Here is a 20,397-nt window from a genome sequence, read left to right on the forward strand (position 1 = left end):
CAAAGTAAGCATTCACACTCAAAGGAATGAATTCTTGTTTTAAAAGGCTGCAGTGAGACCACTACCACAATGTTGGAGTGAGGAGCACAGCAGACTTACTCCATAATGAATGCCATTGAACTGGAGGAAATTATGAAAACAAATCATTTAAGGTCTTCAGAAATTGTCCTAAATGCATAGAACAAATGGAGAACAATTCATTTGAGAAAATCTATTAAATCTCAATAAGAATCTGGGGCTTTTAAGCAGCAATCCATTCCCTGTCTCACCTCCCAGTCCCCAACTTCTATCCTGTGAAAATGACCTTGGGATCTACTCTGCAGGAGGGTGTGGCCAAGGTGGGTCTTCCTAACCAGCGGATACCAATCAATAGCCACAATTTCACCCCAGCAGGAAGAGATACGAGTATCTCATGTGTCCCAGATCATTTTTGCAGAAGACAGTCAAGGCTGAGAGTTCCGGGGCTCTTTCCTCTAAATAGCCTGCATACCCAAGGCAGAAACTCCACCCCCATGTGTGACAGGTTGGGTTACTCGGCTCCAATCACACCTGTCTCTCCTTGCTGGTAGAATGGAAGTCCACACCAGGAGAGACAATGGAAAGGGCCAGGGGGTCCCAGCCCAAGCAGCACCCTCCTTATGATGCGCTGTGACACTCCAGGTAACGAGCTCCCACCCCAGCTCCAGTGCAGGGCTGCTGAGGTACTGCTGGTAGGAAAGGCAGCCATGATGATCCTAATCTCTGCAGTTCTGCTTGAAGAGAGTGATTGTTTGCAAAGCAGTAGGGAGAACTCCATGCCTAAGGACATCTTTGAAAACAATGTGCCATCTTGGAGGAAAGCAATTAAGAGGAGACTGGTAGCATCCTGACACAAGTCCATCCTTCTAAACAACCAAGTTCAGATTTCATTGATTTTTCTCTATTGCTTTTCTAATCTCTATTTCATATATTTCCTCTGTAACCTTTATTATTTCCTTCTGTCTGCTTGCTTTGGGTTTAGTTTGCTCTACTTTTTTCAGTCTTTTAAGGTGGGAGGTTAGGTTATTGATTTGAGACATTTTTTTTCTTTTCTAATGTGTGTGTTTGTGCTATAAATTCCCCTTATCTCCTTGCTAATGCATTCAGGCCTGTGACCTTCTCAGAAAGTCACCTTTCAGTGTGGACAAAACCTCTACAGATTTTTGTCACTGGACAAACTTTGCCTTGTGGAGGAACTGACTTGGGATTCCTGGGGATGAAAGCTAGAATTTGTATCATTCTCTATTGTCCTCTCAGTATGACACGAAGGCAATTAGTGTATTTTAAAGATAGATGTGTGATAGGACCATCAGTCCTATCCTGTAATGTGTAAAGCTGTGTTTAATCAGGATTAAGAGAGGGATTGGTGTCTCTGTTCCATCAGAACAAGTATAGGATGTATGAATTTCTTGTAATCAATACCGCTTTCAGTTCAATGCAAGGAGTACCTTTCAGGTGTCCCAAGAGTTTTAGAAATTTTCTGAGTACAAAGGAGTACTTTTTATGATAATACAAATGTATAACTACATGCACATGCAATATGAAGTTGATAAATATGTATGTACTATGAAACAAAGAGCCTCTCAGGAAATTGGGAGAGGAATGTCTGACTAATGTTAACAGTCTTGATCATAATTTCTTAAATTTGGACTTAATTAAAAACTTAATTTTTAAGTTTTAAAAATTTTAGAGAGCAAGTAGCAAATTGATTGGCAGATTTGCTCACAGCATTAAATGATAACTGTGCTTCCTCCTTAGTGAGATATACAGAAATTTATATTTCTTAAGATCTGTCTGAAAAGACAAGACCCTAATAAGAAAATTCTATGAGAACAATGAAAACAGAAACACAACATACTAAACTTTATGGAATGTACAAAAGCAGTGCCTGGAGGGAAACTTCTAGTTGTAAATGCCCCCCCCCCCCTTTTTTTTAAAAAAGAAACAAATCAAATATGCAATCTAAACTTCTACTTTAAGAAAGTAACCAAAGAATAGCAAAATAAATCTGAAACAAGGAGAAATAAGGGAATAATAAAGAATCAAACAAGTAAATGAAATAGAGAATACAAAACAACAGACAAAATCAATGAAAGCAAAAGTTGGTTCTTTGGAAAGATCAGGAAAGTGGACAAACATTAACTAGACTGACCAAGAAAAAAGTGAGAAGACTCAAATTACAAAAATCAGGAATACAGAAGGAGACATCACTACTGACCTTATAGAAATAAAAATGACTGGAATGGAATAGTATAAAGTACACCAATACATTAGATAACATTGGCAAAATGTTGAGAAGAGTGGTGAAAGGGAGCCCATGGTGTAGGGCTCTGTCATCCCCCAGCACTGAGGAATGCTTTCCTGTAAGGAGGAGCACAGCCCAGGAAGGGTGCCCCTATAGTGTGGGACCCTCACTTGAGTCTGAGGGAAGTTGTGATTCCAAAGTCCAGATTTATTGGCTACTACTGGTGCTGCTAAGCCAGAATTAGTTTGGTTCTCTTAATATGATTATCATTTATATTTAGCAACTAACCAACCAAACAAAAATAGTAAAATTAACTGAATCCACAAATATATTAGAAATATGCTTTCATGTATTCAAATTATATGTGAACATTGCTGATGTTACCTTTTAATTTACTTTTAATCTGTATTTTTCTTTTTGTATGGTATAATAAGCAATAGAAGTCTGTTAAATAGTGTTGTCCAACTTCACTGATGGACTTACACCAATGTATAGTATGTAAATATGCAGGTTTAAAAACAACACTTATTAATTATAGGGAAGAAAGTACGTAAAGTGCCCCGGGCCATGTTTCCAGGTCTGTTTGAATTCACAGCTATGAAAACATAACAGGTTTTCCTTAGATTCACCTTTGTATTTTTTTCCCCTTTCATTTGGAACCTTACTTGTTACCTATGTACTTCAACACTATGATGGCATTTGTGAAAAAAAGCACACATATATGTAAATTTTAGATAAACTATCTTAAATATTTGAAAATATTTTAAACAGAGAGGAGGTTTTGGAAGTCATGTATCCAAGTACTTGTTTACTCAAAGTCCTCATTTAATAGAAAATGAAAAGGAGTAGCTGTTGTCATGTCTGATTCGTAGTGGAAGAGCAGCTACTAGGAATCTAGAGACAGAAGCTCTAAAGTCCACTGTGTGCTGACTGTTTTGAGCTGCAAACAGCTCTGAGACATTCATTGCACTGGGGACCCTGTCCAGTCTCTATTCCCATGGTCACCACTCCAATCTGAAAAGCAAGTGGCTCTTTTTAAGTTTAAAGTAATATTAACAGGTTCACTTGGGTGGCTCAGTGGTTGACTGTCTGCCTTCAGCTCAGGTCATGATCCCCGGGTCCTGGGATCAAGTTCCACATTGGGCTCCCTGCAGGGAGCCTGCTTCTGCCTCTGCCTATGTCTCTGCCTCTCTCTGTGTGTCTTTCATGAGTAAATAAATTAAATATTTAAAAAATAAAGTAATATTAACAGAACTTGGGGTGTCTGGAGGGCTTAGTTTGATCTGACTCTTGGTTTTGGTTCATGCCATGATCTCAGGGTTGTGGGATTGCCCACTTTGGGTTCTGCACTCAGTGAGGAGTCTGCTCCAGATTCTCTCCCTCTTCCTCTGCCACTTCTCCTGCTCTCTCTCTCTATAATAAATAAATCTTTAAAATAATATTAAAAGAACTTGTCACCAATGATGAAAATTCCAGTGTTTTCAAAAATTACTATGTAATTTGACATGTCTTTTTACTTTAAGGAATTCCAATACATACAACTTACACATTTATTATTTTTTAACTTTTTATTTCAATTCCAGTTAGTTACCATAGAGTGTAATATTAGTTTCAGTTGTACAATTTAGTGATTCAACACTTCCATACAATACCCAGTGCTCATCACAAAGAGTGCACTCCTTAATCCCCATCTTCCATTTCACCCAATTTAATTCATGCCTATAATAAAAAACAAAATAGATTCAGAATAATTAGAAGACATAACAATTCACGGTAATTTAAAGCAGATAGAGGTGATTGCTCATTCTCCCTTTTAATTATTGACAAGGCAAGTTTGCATATTAAATCTAAAGATAAAATTTTAAGATATTGACACCTGTGATCTCTAGTGTTAATCAACTTAATGGTGTGTTTTTGAAAAATGTAAATAAAAATTTAAAATAGTAATGTTTTCTACTCAGGCTTCATTACATCTCCAATGACACAATAAAGGGTTCAACATTTGAAGCTGGATAGCTGTAGGTTTGGATTTGTGATCTGCCCCCATAGTAGCTACCAAATGTTAGGCAAGTTGTTGACAATTCTGAGGTACAACCATTAATCTATAAAGTGAGGAGTACCAAATCATTTCATATCATATTTAGGGGTAAAATAGATTGATAATTAAATAAATATAGGGAGATAAGCATATACAGAGCTGGAATTCCTTAAATGTAACTTATTATTATCATTACCAACATTTGTAGGACTTGTTACAAAGTATGACCTTTAGGTGCATTTCAATAGCACAATTCACTGAGATTTTAAGCCAAAGTTAGGGTGGAGGCAACAGAGACAGCATATGGAAGAAGTAGACATCCGTAGAAGTCTTTTATCCATCCCTGGTGTGTAATTCCTTCAATTCAGGGAAGAGTTGCTTGGAAATGTAGTTTGCAATAGAAATGAAATCCAGGCAATCCACCTCAATATCCAAGAGAGAGTTCTGTTCAACTGCTACATGATGTTGAAAGAATTACATGCATTTAAGAAGCAAACACTTTCTTAATGTCTGTTTGGAAGAAAAGATGATATGATTGTGTAAATAGAGTCTTTTTTCAAAAAGAAAAAGAAATAACATTACTGGGTGAGTTTCTGACTTATTTAGCTGGGTCCAAGGGCTCTCCGCTGAGAGAAAGTGATCAGAGCATAGTGTGTGTGGCATTATGCCACCTCAGATTCACGTTTCCTCCCACACAAGTCCACTTCTGAATCTCTCCATGTCCTTGATGTAATGACTAAATTGTTACTGATGCAGATGGAGCGCCATCACGATCTTGAAATCCCTCAGTGGTGACCATATGGTTCCCCTCACCTTTTAATATTTAATGATGGTCCTTGGGCACTTTCCAATTATTAAAAAAAAGCAACAAAGGATGAGCAAAGACTGCCTTCATGTCAATTTTTAAATTTACCAAAGCAAATTTATCCTATGGTATTTAAACTCCATTAAAATGAAAAGTTTTGCTTGAACTTAACAGAATAACTGCTATTTTGATCAAAGACATATTATCCTTTGGTAGATGTTTTTCTCGTTGGAAATATAATTAATCTCAAATACCCTTTCTAGGTCTAAATTATATGAATCTATTACAGGCTTCTAACACAAAGTCATGGCCACATAGCAACATTGGGGAAAAGACCGATAATTTTGCCACCTTTCTTCCTCCCCCCCCCCAACCCAAAATGGTGAGCTCTACTTTCTCCATTAAGGCAATCATATGGGATACACTCTGTAGCAAGATTGCTGCCAAATAGAACGGCCCTAGAATTCCCACTGCGGCTGCTTGCTTCAATTCTAGTAAAGGAACACATTTTTAACATCAAGAAGAATTTGTTTAAATGCTTCCAGAGGCCGAGTCCCGAGTTTGTGGGCACATCATCAAGAACGCTCTGTCCTGGGGAGGTGTGTAGTCAGCTTGCATAAAATATATGCATTCTAAAGGCCTGAGTGGCAAGTCTTCCTGTGGAAGCTTTTAGCTTATCTTTGGAAACATAGAATTCATTCAGTGTGGTTAGCATTTCACAGTTATTTAGTCAAGCTGTTGCATTGGCAGGTTATTTTTTTTTTAATTCTTATCTTTTTTCTTCCAGACAGAAATTTGTATTTTCATCAATCACTCATCTGTTCTATCATTCAATATATGTGTGTGACAACATATTATTCTTGGGGGTGGTGGAAGCATTGCAGACTTCAAACCAAATAATGTAATTCTTGTACCAAGGGTGTACAAATCTTGCAGGATCACATTTAGGGGACAGTACATTCCTAAGGTATTATAAGTGTTACGGTGATCATAGAAGCCAAAATTCAATGGTGCAGGTCAATACAGGGGAGCAGGTGGGGAAAGGCAGATTGATGAGGGAAGTTATTACATGTCCTGACTAAGTCTCACAAAAATGAGGAGGAGCTGAGCATGGTGGGAGTGGTCTGGAAGAGCATTCCAGGCTGACAAAGTGATGGATAATCTTGACAGAGAACAGGTGATTTTGGAAGTGCTCATATTTCTGGCATGGCCAACATGTATGGTGCAGAGATGGTGAAAGCATAAGACCAGACAAAGTCATATATAAAAATCTAATATCTCAGGAATTCATAATATGTTGCACACTTTTTTGAATTCTATTTGCATGTGAATATTTGCTTGTAAAAATACAGAAGGATGGAATAGAAGATAAAGTTATTAACAGAGAGCATAAGACCTTAGAAATGACAAAAGGACATGAGGCTCAGAACACAGCTGTAGATATTAATTTTGAAGGAGAAGATGAAGTAACATTTATTCAGAGAAAGGAAGCAAAAAGACAAAAGGAGAAGGTGAACAGTGGATCAGATGGACCTTGAGGGCCTTCTCTCTGAACAACTGCTCTCTCTGACACCTTGATTGGAGTTGGGGGCAGCACAAGTGTGCTAATCCTTCTCTAGACTAAAAATTCATGAAAGCATCATTTAGGAACACTGAGTGGTTATGGGAGAGAAACAGTAAATATTTAGTACTCCAGTCATGGCTATGGCACAATTTCCTCCTTCAGGGTTCTGCTGCCATGAAGAGCTACAGAGTGTCCACTCTTGACAGGAACAATGTTGTATCCCAAAGGTACAATGATAATTTTTTATGGCAAAAAGTGATAGGTGAAAAAAACCCCACATTTTTGCATGAAATATAGATCTGACCAAATTCACAAACAGGAATAGTATGTCTGTGATGTTAAATTTATATGAGGTGGGGGGATTAGAAAAATTGTGAAGAAGGCTCCTTAAGGATGAAGACAAATGAATGAAATGAGAGACATGGCCATAGAGAAAGTTGCTGGAAACCTGTCAATTAGTCTCATTTTTCTGGCTGAAAGCAAGAGAGGAAGGAAATATTTGTTGTTGGTGCTGGTGCCATGGAAGTGGTAAGTCATGAGTTCTGAGCTGAGCAGAGATGGAAGTAAAACCAGAAGAGAGCTCAATGATGAGGCAGATAAAGAAAGGAAGAAACACTAAATGGGTAAAGAAACATTACAACACATGGTTGGTGCCGGAGCTGCTTGGAAACACTGAAATTACAAGAGACAGACCAATGTTGGCCTTGCTAGAGGGTAGGGTTGTTGATCTGAAGAAAATATTGAGAATGTGGCTGTGGAGATGGGTGGTCATGGTGGACATCAAGCCACAGCCATGGCCAAGGGAGTCACAGATAATCCCTGAGACCACATATCTTCACATATGTTCAACTGACCTTCGGGAAGTGAGACCTGAGGCCATTTGTGTCAATGCGGCCTGACTCTGTGTTTTAGGAAACTGTTCTAGGATGATAAGTTCTCAACCAATAAATCACTTCAGTATGTATTTCAGAAAATTCCTTCAAACTCATTTTTCTGGGTAAATAATTTGCACCTTGAGCCAAATAGCTCTCATTTTATGGTAACAGATTGTTCAATTTACGCAGACAAAAAGCTCACTTATCAAACAATAGTGTATTTATCAAGACTTACCTTACAGTCTTCATCTTGTCTGTCAGCCCTAACATAATATGTCAGGAAGTTTGCCCAATCCTGATCACATCTCTGCACACAGAAACCTATCCCAATCATGTAAATTCAGAAATGAAAACCCAACAATCTTCTCTGCTGACTTCCACCTTATAGGAAATTATGAAGACTCTGCCAAGGGCCATTCCCTTCAACCACACTAACTCTGATACACTTAGTTTTGGCTAATTCACAGGGTTTTTCTGTGGTCTTTTAAAGACTTGAGAATTGGCACATACATGTAATGCCATTCATGTGAAGGGAACCTGAAAGCACGATGATCATTTCCAAAGTTAAACAACATTTGTTCATAGTTGAATGAATACAGATTTCAAGAGAGTTTAATGATATTCAACAAGATGGGGGAAGTTTTATCGATAAGAACTTTTATTAGAAATAAAACCACATTTTTAGGGAAATACAGTAATCAGTAAATGGGATAGAAGGGTGATCCTAAAATGTCCAGCTACATACGTATAGACATGTTCTCCATACAATGAAAGAAACAATAGCCATTTATCCAGGAACAGGATGGGGGAAGATGACATCACATAGAGCAAGGCCAGGCATTATGCTAGATGACTCTTCCCTTAATTCCACAAAACACAGAAATTTATGACATAATGAAATTTTTGGAAACATTTCTTTTTAACAAGTAACTAAAATGTTAGCCTCACTCTGGAATCAAAACAGCATGTACAGATATGAGGCGAGTAAAAGAATGGGAAAAGAAACAAAATCGATGAGCAGAGCCCAGGAACTCAAGGATTTTCTAGGAAAAACTATTGGCTTTCACCTGGTACAGGACTTAGTGTCTATGTGCCAAACAGAGTAGAAAAATAGGACCTTCATCAAGGGACATCAGACTGATATTTGAACACACTTGTGTTATACTGAACGCTCCTAATGTGTGCATTTGTGTGTGTGGCTGTGCATGCATGGTTGTGTGTGTGATGTGTGTGTGTGTGTGTGTGTGTGTGTGTCATCGTTTGTCATTGTGCATATACACACAAGCAAGGCAGGTGGCTCAAGCCCATCATCAACTCATACTAGTGCAGTGTTGACCCAGGCACAGCCCCATGATGACCTTAACAGCAGAATGGAATCTAGAACGATTACCCGAGTGCATCAGTCAGTTTAGGCTGCCATCCAAAACAGCACACCCTGGGCAGCTTAGACAACAGAAACTTATTTCTTACAGTTCTGGAGGCTGGAAGACCAAGATCAAGGTGTCAACAGGTGTGATTTCCCTTGAGGCCTCTCTCCTCGTAGACATGTCCTTTCCCTCTGTGTCCTCATGTGGCCTTTCTCTTCCCTGTGTGTGCACATTCATGGTGTGTCTCTTCTCCTGAGGGTACCCATCCTATTGCTGTAGGGTCCCATCACTATGACCTCACTTAACCTCAGCGAGGCCCTCCCTAAAAACCTTATTGCCAAATACAGTGGCACTGGGTGTTAGGACTTCAAAGCAGGAATTTGTGGGGGGACACAATTCAGCCCGCAACACCCAACTTGGCACTAAACAGTTTAAGAGAGAAATTAATCATTGCTCCATAGCCCTGCATCCTTGCCTTTTAAAAAGCACAGCAGTTATGCTCACCCATGTCTTAGATGATCCAAGTCAGCTTCACCTGCAGTTCTGATTCAGGTGTGCTGGACAACTTCCTGCCCTGGCCCCTTCTTCTTTAAAAGTAGTTCATCTTGGGATCCCTGGGTGGCGCAGTGGTTTGGTGCTTGCCTTCGGCCCCGGGCGCGATCCTGGAGACCCGGGATTGAATCCCACGTCGGGCTCCCGGTGCATGGAGCCTGCTTCTCCCTCTGCCTATGTCTCTGCCTCTCTCTCTCTCTCTCTCTCTCTGTGACTATCATAAATAAATAAAAATTAAAAAAAATAAAAGTAATTCATCTTTTATACACAAAGATGGCTCTACAGAGAAAGGTCTCTCTCTCCTGTGGCCACACAACCAGTAATTTCAACAGGGCAGTGACCCATCTTTTGATAAACCAAAGTCGTGGCACTGCTGGCCACAGACACACCTGTTAGCTGAGCCAAGGATACAGCAGTGATATAGATCTGCCCATGGTCAAGTGCAGTGCCCCACATGGCATGGTGAGGGCCCTGCAGCTGTGGTCAACCAGCCTTACAAGGCACAACCCACCAGGACACTCTCTAAGTGTACTCTATCTCTCCTGGCCCGGGACCCTTTCACTCCCTCTAAGAGCCTTTCCACCCCGAGGGGTCTACCTCCTTTCTAGTTCTCAACATTCCAGGAAGAAGTCAGTTGATAATAGCACTTTTGAGTTCAAGCTTTATCCAGTTGAGGGAAATAAAAGAACCAGACAGAAGATATTGACATGTCAGCTTCATGAGTGCTTGGGTCACTAGAGAGCAGGGTTTGGATGTGTGGCAGAAATTATCCCACTGTCATCAAATCACAAAACTAGGCAGACGTATCAAGCCCATGGCAGGAACTCTGCTCACAGCTCAAGGCAGTTACTCTCAGGCTTACTCCATGGTGAAGGACAGAGGCGAGAGAGTATGTATCCTGACCTCTAAGGGAAGAGAAGGGGAAGGATCTCCACCTGCAGCCCATTTTTTTCCTAAGCTCATCTCTGTGTTAAGTCACTCTTGGTCCCAGTGGGAGGTGGTCCAGGAAAGGCCAGTAGAATTTGGAATTTCTGATATCCATCTACCTGAACACATGAAACCTGGGAAAGAGTTCCTCCTCTGCTCAGAGAAGGTCATCAGAGCACAGAGTGGATAAATGAAGGTCCAGAACATGGCCCAGTTAATGACATCATTGTGCGAGAATTTCAAAGTGACCAACAGATGAGTGCACACACAGATCCTGTGAATATTGACTCATAATTTAATGATGCTTAGTCCACACCCGTCTGTACAAAGTGCCCCTCAAGCACTTTTTGGAATTCCAAAAAGTGAGTGTGCATCTCCATTCATAATTGTCTCATGTGATCCAGTAGGTTGCAGCCAGGAGCATTTCCCTGTAATGTAAGTCTTTCCCTTCACCATCCAAAATGGTGAGGCTCAACCTCTATCATGCTTCATTCTGATGGGGCTGAAACACTCCGGTTGGGACACCTGTGCCGTCCCATGCAGCTCAGCCACACTCATCTGCAGGCCAGGTGTGTGTGTGTGCACACATGTACATGGTGACTTGGATTATGGTTCCCACAACTTCATCTTGTGTGACCCCTACATGTTCAGCTGTAGTGATAAAGGTCTTTAGTTTCGAGAATCATGCATGTGCCTTGATAAGCACACAAACACCTGCATCTCCAAAGCACCTGCTCAGGTTGACTCTTAACTGCCAGCACTGTCCCAGTCGAGGTTCTCTAGAGAAACAGAACCAGTAGGATGTGTGTGTGTCTTCAACTATCTGTCTAACCATTTATTTATCTCTCTGTCAGAGAGACAGAGAGACAAAGAATGATAGATTAACTTGATTGTGGAGAGTCCATAATCTGTTCTCACAGGACAGCAGGTTAAGACCTAGGAAAGAGTTAATGTTGCATTTAAATCTGAAGGCCTCTGCCAGCAGAATTCCCTCGTCCTGAAGGGACCTTACTCTCTGTCCACTGAGGTCTTCATCTATTGGTCAAGGCCCACCATCATTATGGAGGGTAATCTGCTTTACTCAAAGTCTATTGACTTAAATGTCTAAAAAACAACAGCAAAAAACTAAAAACACTTTCACAACATCATCTAGGACAATATCTGACCGAATATTTGGGCACTGTGGCCTAGCCAAGCTGCCATAAAATTAACCACCACCTGTGAGATGAAATGAATGTGGACACTCACATACAGAGGGTCTACAGCCCAAAAGAAGCACCCTGTTGGATTGGCCCAATCGTATGAGGGATTTTGAACTGGACAGTCTCTAATGTCCCTTATTGTTCTAAGAGCCTATGATTCTAGCACAGATCGTTCCTAACTCATGTAGGAAATTTATTGCGAAAGCATCTTGTGTAGTTTTCCTCCCGTGTTATCCTCCTCCAGTGCATGTGAGGGTCGCTGATGCCATCAGCTCTGGGTTCTGATGCTGCCTGTGCTGCTTACTAGCTGGGCTACTGAGGGCCAGGTGCCCCGCCCCCTCATGCCTTGGTCCCCGCCCCCCCCCCATGAATGGAGGTTCTGCTGGGCCCTCCCTCATTGGGTGGCTGAGAGATAGGAAAAGCCATCCCCTGGGATCACTGTGGTCATTTGCTGCCTGCCCTCCTTCTGCCTGGAGATGGAGCTCAGGTCAGAAAAGTTCACTTCATCCTCAGCATCCTCAGCCAACTGCTGTTCCTGTGGCGTCTGTCTGCTGATCCAGAGAGAGGAGTTTATGTGGGTTTGAACACCTCTTTCATCCCCAGAGCAACTCAGAACCAGGTCACCAGCACACTTGGCCATTTCGCTGTTTCATCAAGTTCACTTTCAATCATAGTAATTTTCTGACCGTTTGAAAGCTAACTACCAAACGAGAAAGTAGTCTTGGAATTAATGAGAAGTAAGAATTGTATCAGTTTGGGAGAGTGTGATGATTTAGGAATGCAGGGCTGTTCAGAGGACATGAGCTGTAAATTCCTTTAAAACAAAAAACCCAGTCGTGGTAACCCTGCTGATTACCCGGGTAGAGTGATCTGTTCATCACTAGTGAGCTCCCCATTGTTAAACTGGATTCACTTTGATTTTTGTTCACCAAGGATCCAATGAGGGCCCCATAGGAAAGGGGAGATGAGGGAGATGCACTCGGGTGACCTGGAGTTCATGTGTTCACCCTGTTTGTTCTGGTCCCTTTAGACATCAAAGGAGCTGAGCCCAAAGACTGATTCCCTTGTAATGATGCTCCACAATTAATACTGGCAGTCACTCAGTCTGGGTGACAAACAGCCTTTTGTGTGCCTCTCAATTCCTGTCTTTGTTGTTGGTGACCTTTGTTTAGAGAGAGGCAACCAAGACAAGGTGAGAGCGGACACAGGACATGTGCCAGGTGTGGGGCTGTGCCCTTCAGGGTTCACACAGCATCCCCATCAGTGGGTGTGGGTGTGAGGGCCTAAGCATGCTCACCTGGGCACCTACCATGTTCCCCAGGGACACCTGGGCACTGCGGTCAGGAGGGTGCACACCACTATGCTTCCTCTGATAACTTACTGAATGGCCCGCCTTGGCTCTGTCCTCTGTTTACCCTTGGGTTCCAGTTCACACCACACATGATGTGTTCCTCCTATCATTGTACAGCTCTCTTTTTCTTAGCCTCTTTCCTCCTAATAAAGGTGTCATGCCAAGAGAGAAAAATGATGCTCACTGTTTTCTTCTTTTGTGTAGGCCTGATTCTACATCCATGAACTGGTCTGGCAGCCCTATTAAGTTTGTTACATAGGGTCTGGGCCATTTCTCTCCCTTCTTGTTGGGTCTTTCCTCCTTCCCGAGCTCCACAGGCTCTGGCCTGTTACCCATGTCCCCCAGGGAAGGAAGCCAGGCAGGACCCCACGATCTGCACAGGCTTTGAGATGCCTTGAGTCCTGTGTTACATCTACATCTACAATTCCAGAACAGAACAAGAGCAAGTCCCCTCCTGCAGGGCCCTCCGACAGACCCGAGACTGGGAGATGTCAGATGCTCCTCCTGAATCATCATGGGAACACATATCTGTTTTTATCACCAATTCATGATTCCTGGGCAAGTTTATTGTTCTGCATTGCACAAGCTGCCTGAAGCACTTAGGTAGAAAGAGGGTAGAAAACGCAAAAGTGATAGATCTGCAGGAGTTGGGGGAGTCACTTTGCTGTTCTGAAGGGTCAGCTAGATCATTGTAGGGACAGGATGCTATCCTGATGTTATGTGAAGGAATGGGTAGATGGAGAGGTGGACTTCAATTCTACTCCAATTCAAATACTGTCTTCAAGTTCCTGCAACTCTTTTAAATCCCTGGGACTAAACAAACAAACAAACAAACAAACAAACAAACAAATAAATCTGCTGGGACCCTCATCTGTCTCCAGACAGGAACCAGCCATAGGCCAACACCAATGGAGACAATGGAGACTATGTCGAACCCTCTGCCAGGCATGTGGACTTGAACCTCAGTGCACAGGAGAGGGGTTGTCAGGATAGTAGTGCTCCCAGCAAGGCCCTAAGGCCCCATCCTTCTGGAAGCCCTAGACATCATCACTCCACATGGTCACCTTTGGCCAAGTGTTGCATCCATAGAGTGGGAGCACACAGCTATCCAGGCAGGTTGGTAGGGAGTCATGCTCACGTACCATTTATTGATCGTCAGCAAGGCAACTCCAGAATGTAGCTAAGTTGCCAGGCATAAAACATGACTCTTCCTGGGAGCACACAGGTTAATATAAAGATAGAATCAGCTTAGTCGTGGAGACCCAGCAAGAACTAGGCACATTTACAAAGGGATCTATGGTGCTGAGACTTCAGAAATCAGGAGTTCAGGTGTGTCATGACTTCATGACTACTGTATTTGTGGGTCTGTTAGAGTGTATTCAGCTTTATCTCGTAGCTGCTAAAAACAAGTGATGGACTCAGACCAGCTGGAATAAACCCAGAATGCACTTTGCCATGATACCACACTGCTAGCCTCTTCCATGTTAAGCTCCTCCTCGCATGTTTTCTAAGGTCAGTAGGCAGAGTAAAGGGCTGCTGTCAAGGCCATGAGTTCTGTCACAGTGACCACGTTCATTGTACCTTCAGCAAAATTTTCCCATTCCTTTCCAAATGTCCTACCTCCAGGCGGCTACACCACATTTCCCCTTGTGATTCTGGGGGTAAATGGCCTTACCTGGTGCACATGAGGCCCAGAACATAGACGGTGAAGCCAGCCTCTGCCACGCATCTTTCATTGCACACCTAGACTGCACCTGAGATGAGGTGGATTCCATGCCCCCTCCCCCACCGCAGAACCACCACTGGAACAACTGGGATATTTTTCAAGGAAAATTGCTAGATGTGAATTTCCCACCTTAGAAAACATGACTATAGAAAAAATATGGTTGTAATTTGCCTGGAAAATAAAAGAATGAATACTCCACACCCTTTAAGTAACTATTAGTTTTTAGAGAAGACCCCAGCATTCACTCATTTACATGTGTGAATATCCCAGTGACTACTAATTAAAAAAAAAAAAAAAAAAAAAAAAAAAACAACCAAACAAAAAACAGACCTCAAAGCAAAACACCATTTGTCTGCAGACCGATTACACTTTCCCAAACGTGTGCCCTGGATCTGGCTCGGACAGCAGCATGGCTTCTGCTGTAATGGGAAGCCGCCGGGAGTCACTGTTCCATTCATGTCCTACTTGCTTTCTTGTGCGGCCTGCATCACAGGCATGGCTTGGTGCTAATGCGTAGGCTCTGACAGACGTCTGAAATGAGCTGCCGAGGCAAGAGTTTGTTGTAACAAAGACGGGATTGAGAAGAGGTTAGTCCCTTGCTTCACTTGCTAGTGTCAAAAAAATTTGCTCTATTTTGATATTTGCCTTTGTTCCTTTCATTGGGGAATTAAGCTCTATGATAAACAGACATTACAACTTGTTTCAGGAAGTAAGTGGCTGTGGCCTTGATGACTGCCCCTGGCTTGCTCTAGGCTGCCAGTCTGTAATTGCTGCCACCAGGCACAACGTAAACCCACCTGCCTTCAGCCCTCCTCTCGGACCATGTGCCTTCTTCAGAATCCTCCTGTGAACCCTTGAGCTGATTTTAATAACTCCCTCGCCATGTCCCCAGGCTAGCTATCTTGGCACTAAACCCTCCATCATGTGAAACCTAGTTGCTCAGGTAACACTTTGCTCCTCCGGCGTGATCTTCTGTGCCACCCGCGCACACATTTCCTTCTTCACGTGGCTTGAGGATGTAATCACAGAATTGAGGTGAAGCCACGTTCAAGGTGGCGAGCTCCCTTTCTACAGGAAAGGGGAAGATAGAATGTGATTTTAAATCTGTGTGTAATAAAATAATCCAGACAACCAGAGACAGGTAAATCTGCATTCTCAAATTGTGAGTCACAAATTTGCCTAACTTCTGAATTACCTGGAGTGAAAGCATCAAGCTATCTCTCTACCCTTTGGAACAAGGCGCTCTGCAGGTAAGAGGGAAATTTTTCCTTGTTCAGGTCTTGGAGAAGATACATTTTCCAGCTGCTGAGTGATTGTGGAGAAGCCATGTCTTCAGCGAGCTTACAAGAGCCTGACCTCCACCCTGTGGGTCAGACCAAGAACACCTCCCAATGAAATGTTTGGGAACAAGCCACCATCTCCTGTGACAACAGGCAAACTTACAGTGGGACATGGGATAGCTTACACTCTCTGTAACATTCAGTCTCCTTTGCTGTAATAGGGTAGGCAAAAACCAGCCCCCTTGTAACAATATAAAATCTGTAATGGGAACTGTCTCATTGGAGAGTGAATTAGGAGTTGGGGGACAAATGGAAACACGAAATTATTTCACGTCGATTCACTGATGTCATCACATGCACATTTGCTCTGGCACCTGGAGGTCTGATTCAAATTATTTAAACCAAATAGAACAACATAAACTGTGACTTGGCCATAACTTACAACAGTAATGTCTGGGTTTAAGTAGATACTCTAGCCCAGTTCATCAGTTTAATGGGGCAGAAGCCTAAAATACTGGTGGGAGGTTGCACTGGCAGTCATCTTCAAAGTACAAAAGGAGGTGATGAGATAGACATGTATAAGTGCCTGTACTTTTAAACCCACGTGCCAAGTGCTCTGCCTAATAACTTTATAACTTTATAATGGATGGAACTGTTGCCAAAATCATTTTAAAGCAAGGGGATGTGGGAATGCCTATTGAGTGCGTGTTAGGCCCAGCAGCATCTCATGATGTTTAGAGGTGTTCAGATTGTTTCTTGTTCAGTGGGCATCTTAGCAATTTCTTCTAGTTTAATGGTGGCTTGAGCTTATTTAGTTAAAACCCCAGAGGAGCTCATGAGAGTGAAGAGCTCCCATAGGGCCCCAAAATGTGGCAGATAGTCCCCCTGAAGGCCCTTTGTCTACCTTTGGATAGTCCTTAAAATGGGAACCTGAAGGAGGATACAAGGAGACCAGGGTGGCTGTGCAGGCTCCCACGTATATCTGTGGAGAAAGAAGAGGTAGGTATTTACTCGAGAATATTCAAGAAAACTCATCTAAGCTCCATCTTTCATTCACTTTGTATTTTTTTTTTAGATTTTATTTATTTGTTCATGAGACACACACACACAGAGAAACAGAGACACAGGCAGAGGGAGAAGCAGGCTCCTTGTGGGGAGCTGATGTAGGATTCCATCCTAGGACTCTGATATCACAAGCTGAACCAAAGGCAGATGCTCAACCACTGAGCCACCCAGGTGACCCTCACTTTGTCTTTTCATGTTTCATCTGAAAATGTTTCCATCCGCATTCCTTAAAAAAAAAAAAAAAAGATTTTTTTTTATTTGAGAGAGAGAGAGAGAGAGAGGGAGGGGCAGAAGGAGAGGGAGAGAATCTCAAGAAGACTCCTCATTGAGTGCAGAGACCAACTCGGGGCTTGATCTCACAATCCTGAGATCATGACCTGGGCCAAAATGAAGAGTTGGACACTTAACCATTTGAGCCACCCAGGTGCCCCATCCACATTCTTACTCAAATTGAAATGTTATTATATTTTTCACACTCCCTATTTATTTGCATATGTCCATACCTGTGCTTTTTGTCACTGTATTTATAAATACTCTTGAATACGTGCCATAGACTAGGGTCCCCATGTCTCTGAAGGACAGCGTCTCCATCATATCTCACTACCTCCTTGGATTTGTTACCATCTGCTTATTCCAGTCACTCTCCTATAGCTTTGGAGACTTTGATCCTGTTATGCCTCAAACACTTGTCAAAATTAACATATTTATTATATTGGGTATTTTGGTAAAATAAAACTGTTTCTTGAATTTAAGAGGTTTACTCAAATCCAAGGACAGTTTCTTAAGCCTGAATCCCCTGATCTCTCTATATTATTTAACACCTTTGGTCACTCATCTCTCCCTAATCTTTCTCTTGTCTTGCCTATAGTTACATCCAGGTCTAAACCCAACCTCCCTGACCCCCAGCACAGATCTCCTTCTCCCAAGCACTTAGTCTAAGGCATGTGAAAGCTTCTGGAGTGGATGCGGTCATCCCAGAGAAGTAACTAAGAAGACAATCACGTGTCTGATGCTGCCTGCCACACCTGAACCAGCTCTATCTCTGTCCTGGATTAAGATAATCACCCCCGGATGTTTCCCTGAGGCCCCACAGGGTCTTCAGGATTGACATGGCACAACCTGGAAGCCAACCTCCTCTGACATCAGCTCCGATGAATAAAGACCTTGGAAATCATCATTCCTGTCCTTGCAAGAAAACACACTGAACATCTTAGATCCACCAAAGAATGGAGGTCGCAGAGTGAATTGCCAGCTGGAAATCTGAAGAGACAGATGAATCGAGAACGACAGCCAAGGTCAGCTCACCTGGGGGAAAAAATAAAGAATTTCAAGATGGTGAAAGCAGGGCATTGAGCCAAGAGCAGGAGCCCTCTGAGTGCAGGGCACAGAGAGGAAGGCAGCTTGCCTGACGCTCAGCAAGCACCTCAGTGCTACTTGTGTTACTAGAACTAGTAACAATGGCAGTAGCAGCAATAATAATACTCTCACTGCTAGTCGTAATATTAGTACTACGAGGGGTACCACTACCAATAGTGTTAGATTCAGTGTTAGATTTCACTACCACTACCAGTCAAATCTAACCACACCTTAAAGAGAAATCTGAAAATATGCCTACAATCTTATTTCTCCCTTTGCCCATGCAAACATTTGGTAGGTAATCGATTTTTTAAAAAATATGGAATGCTTCACGAATTTGCATGTCACCCTCTCAAGGGGCCATGCTAATCTTCTCTGTATCATTCCAATTGTAGTGCATATGCTGCTGAAGGAGCATGATTGTTGAAGGGATTGGCTAAATACCTCTGAAAGTGTTGTTCTCTTCGGGCCCAGTGCTCTCCCAGTATCTAATCCAGACACTTGCAAATCAACTTATCATCTGCTCTTTTTTCTCCAGGCCAACCTGGTGCCTTCATCCTCCATGCTGTCTTCCCAGATGGATCATTACAAAGTGCAGCCTCATGGTCTCACCCTAGATTAGAGCTGTCTGAGGCTTAAAGCAGAGTCTCTGCCTCCAAATCTGGTAAACATTTTCGGGACCTCGGTCCTCTCTCAGGCTGCCTTTAGACCCACCCCATATGCTCTCCCTAGATCTCCTCTCAAAATCTGTTTCCAAATAATACCAAATTATTTGCAGTTCTTGATAATTATCTTGCAAATATCTATATGTACACAAATCTACCTCCCCACTGAGTCATTCCGTGCATTGCCCCATGTCTTGCATGACCTCATTTTTGTGTCTCTTCATGAAAACTAGAACTCCATTTTCTCTGGGCAGGCACAGTGAGGCATTTTCTTGTTTTTTTTTTTTTGCTGGACATCTCACGTTCTTATCTCCTTGGATCTGAAGCTGCATTGTAGTCATGATGTGCTTTCAGATTGTCTCCCTTACCCACTCATGTGCATTCCAGATGGTGCACCCACTCCATGTGTACCTCAATGACCAGAACACATTCTAATCATGTCCTGTGCAAAATGCATAGTGGGTGTTTCGTGACCGCTTGATGGCAGTAGGGTGAATGCCTGAAGGAACCAGGGACCAGGAGAATTAATAGGATATGCAACTCACTTTCAAAATGAGAAAGCAAAAAGTAGGAAGACTCCAAAGTCATTAGAGAAGAAAACCATTCTTACACAGAGAGGATTTATTTATTTATTTATTTATTTATTTATTTATTTATTTATTTATTATTTATTTCATGAGAGACACAGAGAAAGAGAGAGAGAGACAGAGGGAGAAGCAGGCTCCATGCAGGGAACCTTACATGGGACTCGATCCTGGGCTCCAGGATCACGCCCTGGGCTGAAGGCGGCGCTAAACCACTGAGCTACCCGGACTACCCACAGAGAGGCTTTAAAAGGAAAATCCATGACAGGAATTTCTTTTCTCCTGGGTAATTCTTTTTCTCAAGTAAAGTTAGGTAATTTTGAAGATTGAAGTAACTTCTATTTTTTAGCTTTTTGTGGAAATAATTCTAGATTTTCAAAAAAAAGTTACAAAGATGGTACAGATAGCTCCTTGTGCCTTTCAGTCTACTTCCCCCAGTGTTATTGTCTTATATGATAAAATATTAATTAATTAAAATCTATTTTGTACTATTAGCTGAACTGTTGAGTTTATATGGATTCCCTTGGTTTTCCACCAATACTGATCTTGTTTCCAGCATTTGACCTGAGAGTCCACATTGCATTTGCTCTTCATATCTCTTCAGACCCTTCCTATCTGTGAAAAAGTTCCTTAGTCCTTCCTATTATTTCATGGCATTAAATTTTGAAGAGTGTCAGGTGGTTATTTCATAGAATGTTTCTCTATTTGGGTTTATCTGAGTTCCTCCTCCCCAGATTTGGATGTCGAAGACCTAGCTTTTACAACTTAGGGTATAAC

At 42.1% G+C, this 20,397-nt stretch overlaps 1 non-coding gene across 1 annotated transcript; it reads right to left on the bottom strand.

The window, feature by feature from the left end:
- Nucleotides 1–18,684: 18,684 nt before the first annotated feature.
- On the bottom strand, nucleotides 18,685–18,789 carry LOC140622495 (U6 spliceosomal RNA). Its single transcript, XR_012022253.1, has one exon. It is a non-coding gene; the product is annotated as a U6 spliceosomal RNA (small nuclear RNA).
- Nucleotides 18,790–20,397: the final 1,608 nt, after the last annotated feature.

Source organism: Canis lupus, chromosome 31 (genome assembly GCF_048164855.1).
Source record: "Canis lupus baileyi chromosome 31, mCanLup2.hap1, whole genome shotgun sequence".
Lineage (NCBI taxonomy): Eukaryota > Metazoa > Chordata > Mammalia > Carnivora > Canidae > Canis > Canis lupus.